This window comes from Nicotiana attenuata, unplaced genomic scaffold, assembly GCF_001879085.1.
Source record: "Nicotiana attenuata strain UT unplaced genomic scaffold, NIATTr2, whole genome shotgun sequence".
Lineage (NCBI taxonomy): Eukaryota > Viridiplantae > Streptophyta > Magnoliopsida > Solanales > Solanaceae > Nicotiana > Nicotiana attenuata.
Window position 1 is genome coordinate 31,163 of NW_017676427.1, and position 6,414 is coordinate 37,576.

A 6,414-nucleotide genomic window follows, 5' to 3' on the forward strand; every position below is an offset into this window, starting at 1 on the left:
ACTGCTTTGCAGAAATAGCCATAGGTTGCTGTAATGTCTCCAATCTCCTGAAATTGCAAATGTAACCACATTGATCTCATAATTGCCCATTGCATAAAACCCAGTCCAATACCAGCAGTCCAGCAGCCCATATCGTTACTGCTTTGCCCGAACAGCCATCTCCTTGCACCATCAGCCAAATTACCCCCATTACTGAATTTAACAAATAGCCACACATATGTAAAACATATGTATTGGCTATTTGTACAATCTAATAATGAGTCCTTTCCAAAAAAGCCCATATACCCAGTTGTCCAGATGTTTAACCCAGCCCAGATATCTAACATTTTGCACTTAAAGCCATCTTTCGCCCACCTAAAATTACAACAATAGCCAAAATTTCTTCCCACCTTACTAAAATACAGAACTAACCTATTTGTTACCCTTATCTTCACCCCACACGTGGCTATATCTCTCCAACACCTGTAAAATACTCCCCCCCATTTCCTAATACACCGACAATCCCCACTATCCACAAAATATCCCCAAATCATTTCATCTCTCCTCAACCTCCTCAGCTCCACCTGAAGCTCACCTAGGTAACATCGACTCTCTTTCTCTTTGTTTTGTGTTTTATCTTTCTCATTTTTGCTCCAATCATCTGTACTAACTTCATTTCTTCTTTGGATATTCCTGTATCTGCCTGAGTTTGTATGCCTAGCTGCTGCAACTTTGACTTCTCGATTTCTCCGCCTGGCTGCTGCAACATCTCTTTGTAGAAACAGAGATATAAAAGTATCGATTCTCTCCTGAAGCTCCAGTAGGTAATAGCCACTCTCTTTCTCTTTCTTTTTTACTTTTTTGTCTTCTACGTTGTTCCAATCGATTGTACTAACTCCATTTCTTCTTTGATTCTTCTTGCATGTGCCTGGATCCATATATCTCGTGTACTGAGAGTACATTTGAATCTCATGAGTCATCTGTGCAGCTGCTACAACTGATGTGAAAGCCCTAAAGTACACACCCTCTGGTACCAATTCATCACCTTGCTGAAAAAGGAAAGCTTTGGTTGGATTTGTAAAATTCTTTTCTTTGTAACTTGCTTGTAGACCATTCCATGTATTATTTTCTTTTTTCTTAGCTGTTTCATTACATGTATACATCATCCAGTAATGATTACTGTCCGTCATACATGTAACTGAAAAGCCCCTATTCTGTGCTTGTTTGTTTTTTATGTATTCTATTCTTGCTTTATTTTTTGATATCTTGCTGTATGCTCCTCTGATTTCTTGTTTCTGTGTTGTAGACTTGTTTGTGATTCTGTTATAAGCTAGATTTAAGCTGTCCCCGATGGACTGAGTACATAGTACTAATACCACCATCTGAGTAAACCTTAAACCATAGATTATAAATAAAATCACTACCTCTGAATGCCATCTCTCTGATTCTGATACCAATAATGTACTTATCTCTGTAGTGCATTTGTTGATTTTCCTCTGCTTTTGTTGTTGTGATGCTTTTGAGTTCAAATCTGTACTTGTGCTATATTCTAGGTGTAATTTTAGACCTTTGGAATGAATGACAAGCATTAATACCACCAAATGATCCTCCATTATACCAAAGAATAATACCAAATTCACTAAAGCATCAGAACAACAAATTCTGTGTTGTAAATCTTGTATCTTGTTAAATCTTCCTGCCTGATTCCCTAGTTTCCAATGAAAAACTAGTCTCTTTGCATGCCCAATTCTCTTAAGCATTCTGGGCCTTTTTACTGATTTTAGAATCCTCCAACTATAAGTATCTATGCTTGCCCTGTCTTCATCTCCTAGAGAATGAGTGCAAAGCACTAATACCACCCTATAGAGATGAAATACCTGACAGAACATAGATACTAAGCTCCTACCTGCAAAAAAGAAAACAATGTTAGAAAAGATCTGCATCACCATACTCTCCTCTATGCAGATTTGAGTATGATGATTCCCTAGATTAGCTCCTTGACCCTCCTTCATCTCTTTCTCTCCTCTTAATTCCCTGCTACTTTCACTCTGATATATGGACATTGCATCTTATCCTCATTCACTATTCTCCTCCCCTGTACATCTAGATCCCAGAAGTCATAGCATTCAATCATGCCATGATCCAGTGCAAAATTTGCCAAATGATCTGCCAACTTGTTGCCTTCTCTGAAAATATGTGACAGTTTCATCCTGCACCCCTCCTTAAGCTTCATAATCTCTTCTACATATTCCACAATACACCAAGGTGGTTTCCATATTCCCTCAATAGTATTCTTCATCAGCATAGAATCTGTCTGCAGCCATATGTGAGAATAATTAAGAGTCCTGCATATTCTCAGTGCCTCTAAGATTGATACAGCTTCAGCTTCATTGTTGGATCCTTCATTAATCTCCCTTCCCAATGCATATTTCACATCACCTGATGCATCCCTTAGACAAAAACCAATAGAACTTCTTCCAGGATTCCCTCTTGATGCCCCATCTGTGTTGACTTTTATCCAGCCCTCCATAGGAAACTCCCATAGTACTTTCTCATATTTAAGCCTTGGGGTATAGTTTTCCATCATGGTCAGCAAGTTAGACCATCTGTGAGGTACTTGTATGTTAGGTTTCCTCATCTGCACAAGGTGCTGGAGATGTGTTGAGACTTGATAGATTACTCTGCTGACTGATACACCTTCTCCATGTTTTAGACTATTTCTTCTCTTCCATAACTCCCAAACTATGCAAGAAGGTAAAGCTTGCATGACTGGTTTTAATCTAGTCACCACAGGTACAGTCCAGCATCTTGTAATGGCTTGGTGTAGAGTTAATCCTTGTACTGATATTCCAGCTCTTGGTAGGAAATACCTCCATACTGTCTCAGCAGATTTTGATGTGTAGAACAAATGCACTAATGATTCCTCCTTAGGTGCAGCACAACACCAACACTTAGATGGCATGAAGTACCCCAGCCTTCTCATAAAGTCATCTAAGGGTAATTTAGCTTTCCACACCTTCCACATGAAAAAGGAAATCTTAAAAGGAAGCCCTCTTACCCAAATCATCTTATAAGCTCTTTTAGGGTGTTCTCTCCTTCTCAAGTATTCCCAGGCTGTTTTGACAGAAAAATTACCCCTGGGTTCCAGCATCCAAAATGGTCTGTCTATGTCATTTTCTACCAGTGGGGGGCTGATCTTCTCAATAATGTGTGATGCTAAGTCTTCTGGTAATAACTCCATTACTCTATCAACATTCCAAACTCCATTCTCCACAAGTTCATACACATTCTGTATTCCCTCATCTATACCAAAGTCTTGTGGAACAAGAAAATAAAGGGCCCCTAGTCCAGTCCAGTTATCATACCAAAACAAAGAAGAACCCATCCTCAATTTCCATATTATCTGATGTTCAATAAGATCCCTGCACTCCAACATTTTCCTCCACACATGTGAGCCTTCCCTCCAAGGTACTACTACTGCATTTAGTTTTTTGCAGTATTTCTGACTAATGAAAGAGCTCCACAGACTAGGTTTAGTTCTGAAATTCCACCAAAGCTTACAGAACAGTGCCTTGGAAACATCATGTAGGGATCTGAAGCCAATTCCCCCTTCATCATAAGGCATACAAAGAGTGTTCCATGAAGCCCAATGTCTGCTATTTCCCCCAACTGAGCTACTCCAGAAAAACTGAGCAAACAACTTATGCAGTTTATTAATAACATAGTTTGGGGGGTTTACAGCAGATAACAGATGAATTGGTAAACTCTGCAGTACACTAGAAATTAGGACTGCCCTGCCTCCTATAGAAAGCAATTTTCCTTTCCATGACTGTAATCTATCAAGAACCTTTGTGATCATTGGCTGGTAATAATCATACCTCCTTCTTGCATAAAATATAGGGCATCCTAGATAAGTAAATGGAAACTCCTTACTTCCAATACCAGTAATCCTCTCAACTTTCCTTACTACTTCTGGATCTGTAAGGTGATGCATATAGATAGCAGACTTGTTCTTATTCACCAACTGACCAGAAGCAGCTTCATAGACATATAATATCTCCATAATCAGCCTCAGTGATGTGGCATCTGAAGAGGAAAAAACGATAGTATCATCTGCATAAGCAAGATGATTTATTTTTGGACTCCACTTTGGCAGTCCAAATCCACAAAAATACAAATTTTGATGTAGTGAATTCAATCCCCTAGAAAGAGCCTCAGCAGCTAGAATAAAAAGTGTTGGAGACAATGGATCCCCTTGCTTCACACCCCTAGTTGATTTGAAAAAACCTCTTGGTTGACCATTTATAAGTACTGAGTAACAGTTATTCCCTACCAAATCAAAAATCATGCCAATGAACCTCTCACAGAAGCCCAGCTTTCTCAACTCTTTTGTTAAGAAAAGCCAAGACAACCTATCATATGCCTTGGTCATGTCCAGTTTAATTACCACATTAGGACCAGCCTTAGTTCTTAATCTGATATCAGTAATGATCTCCTGGGTAAGCAATATATTCTCTACAATACTCCTGCCTTTTACAAAGCCAGCCTGCTCCTCAGAAATTAAATTAGGCAGTAGCTCTACCAGTCTGTCATGAATGACCCTTGAAAATATTTTATTAATGAAGTTACTAAGGCTAATTGGTCTCAAATCTGAAAAAGTAGTCACCTCTTTTTTCTTTGGTAGGAGAACTAGGTTAGTATGTGTCACACACTTTGGTAACTGTTGACCACAGAAAAAATGCAGCACCATTGCATAAATATCCTCTCCAACAATATCCCAAACACTAATTCCCAGCCTTAGGGCTAGTTTTTTTTTTTTTTTTAGCAAATATACTACTAGGCATGCTGCCTAGTAGCTACTATATGTATATATATCATCATCAACCAAAGTCCAAATAATACAAGTTGTCCAGCAATAACCTAATATAAGCCTAACAAAGCTATAAACTCTAAGTAATAAGCTAATGCTATCTATTACATGATCATCAAATACAAGCTCACACAATATGTGGATGAATATGACTTCTAATGCCCATATCAAGTACCATGTAGCACCAACCAAGCTCTCACCAGGTGCCAAGGTATGAGGGGTATAGGCCAAGTAAAAGTCCAACCAAACGATCCACAAAACTGAAGCAAGCATAGGTCTAGAATAGAACAAGCTGCAAACTATATGACTTGCCATATTCACGTGCATATACCTTATAGCCTTGGATAGTGTAGTAACATCTCCAGAACGAGTGTGTAAACACACTAATACCACTGAATAATGCCACAACAATGTCCAAGCCATTACAACGCAAGGCATATGACAAAGGAGAAGGAGTATAGATGCTGAATAGATCCATATAGAGACTATTGCTTCCAGATGAAACCAATAATGCTGTGCCAATGTACCTATGATGATATACTTGCAAGCTGTCAGAATGAGTGCAAAATCAGAAGAATTATGAACCTGCACTCTTGTCATCATAATCAGAAACCATGAAACCAAAGAGATCATATGTGTGACTCCCCTATAACTGATCCAGAAGGTTACGCTGATGGAGGACCTTACAAGTTGAGATGTAACTGAAGCTACTGCCATATCTGTGTATAAATTCCTAATGAAGATCATCAAATAACCCTCAGAATGAGCATGTGACCATGCTGATACCACTGAGATGCTATATAATAATCTCCATTGTAAACAAATCCACAGACTTATCAATACATTGAACAGACTGTCCATTAGTCAGGTTCCTTCCTCTTAGCAATCCTAACTCTTAAGTTTGGTATTTGAGATTTGTCCATGTTGATCAGTGTTCTTCCTTCAGCTGGTAATTCCTGAAATGATTCAAAGTTAACTGTACCTGCAAAAGAAAACACTAGGTTAGCTAAATAATCTGCCACTTTGTTGCCCTCCCTTAGCACATGTTGGAATATCACATTGTAAGAGGTTTTGATCTCCTTAATCCTTCTCACTTCTGCTCCTATACTCCATGGTGTATCCCATTCATCATCAATAATCTTCCTCATCACCAAGGAATCAGTTTCCATGATCAAAGGATGCAGTTGCCTCTCCACACAGTATAACAAACCATGAAAGATTGCCTTTGCTTCAGCTACAATGTTAGTTGTATCACCTATCTCCCTTGCCTTTGCAACGACCAAATCTCCCTTATGATCCCTCACACAGTAGCCATAGGAACTAGGACCAGGATTCCCCCTTGATGCACCATCAGTGTTGCATTTGAACCAACCTTCATATGGAAAGCTGCCATGTAACTCTTTTGTCACTAGAATAGAGCCTTATTCTCAAGAGAATGTGATCATATCAGGGACCAGTAGAAAATTGTATGTGCGGCCACGAAGCCAAGGATAATCTCACCTTGCCCAACGTAGTAATAAGGTCTTTGTTTTCACTCGATGTATACCCTAGCTACAAGTCAATCC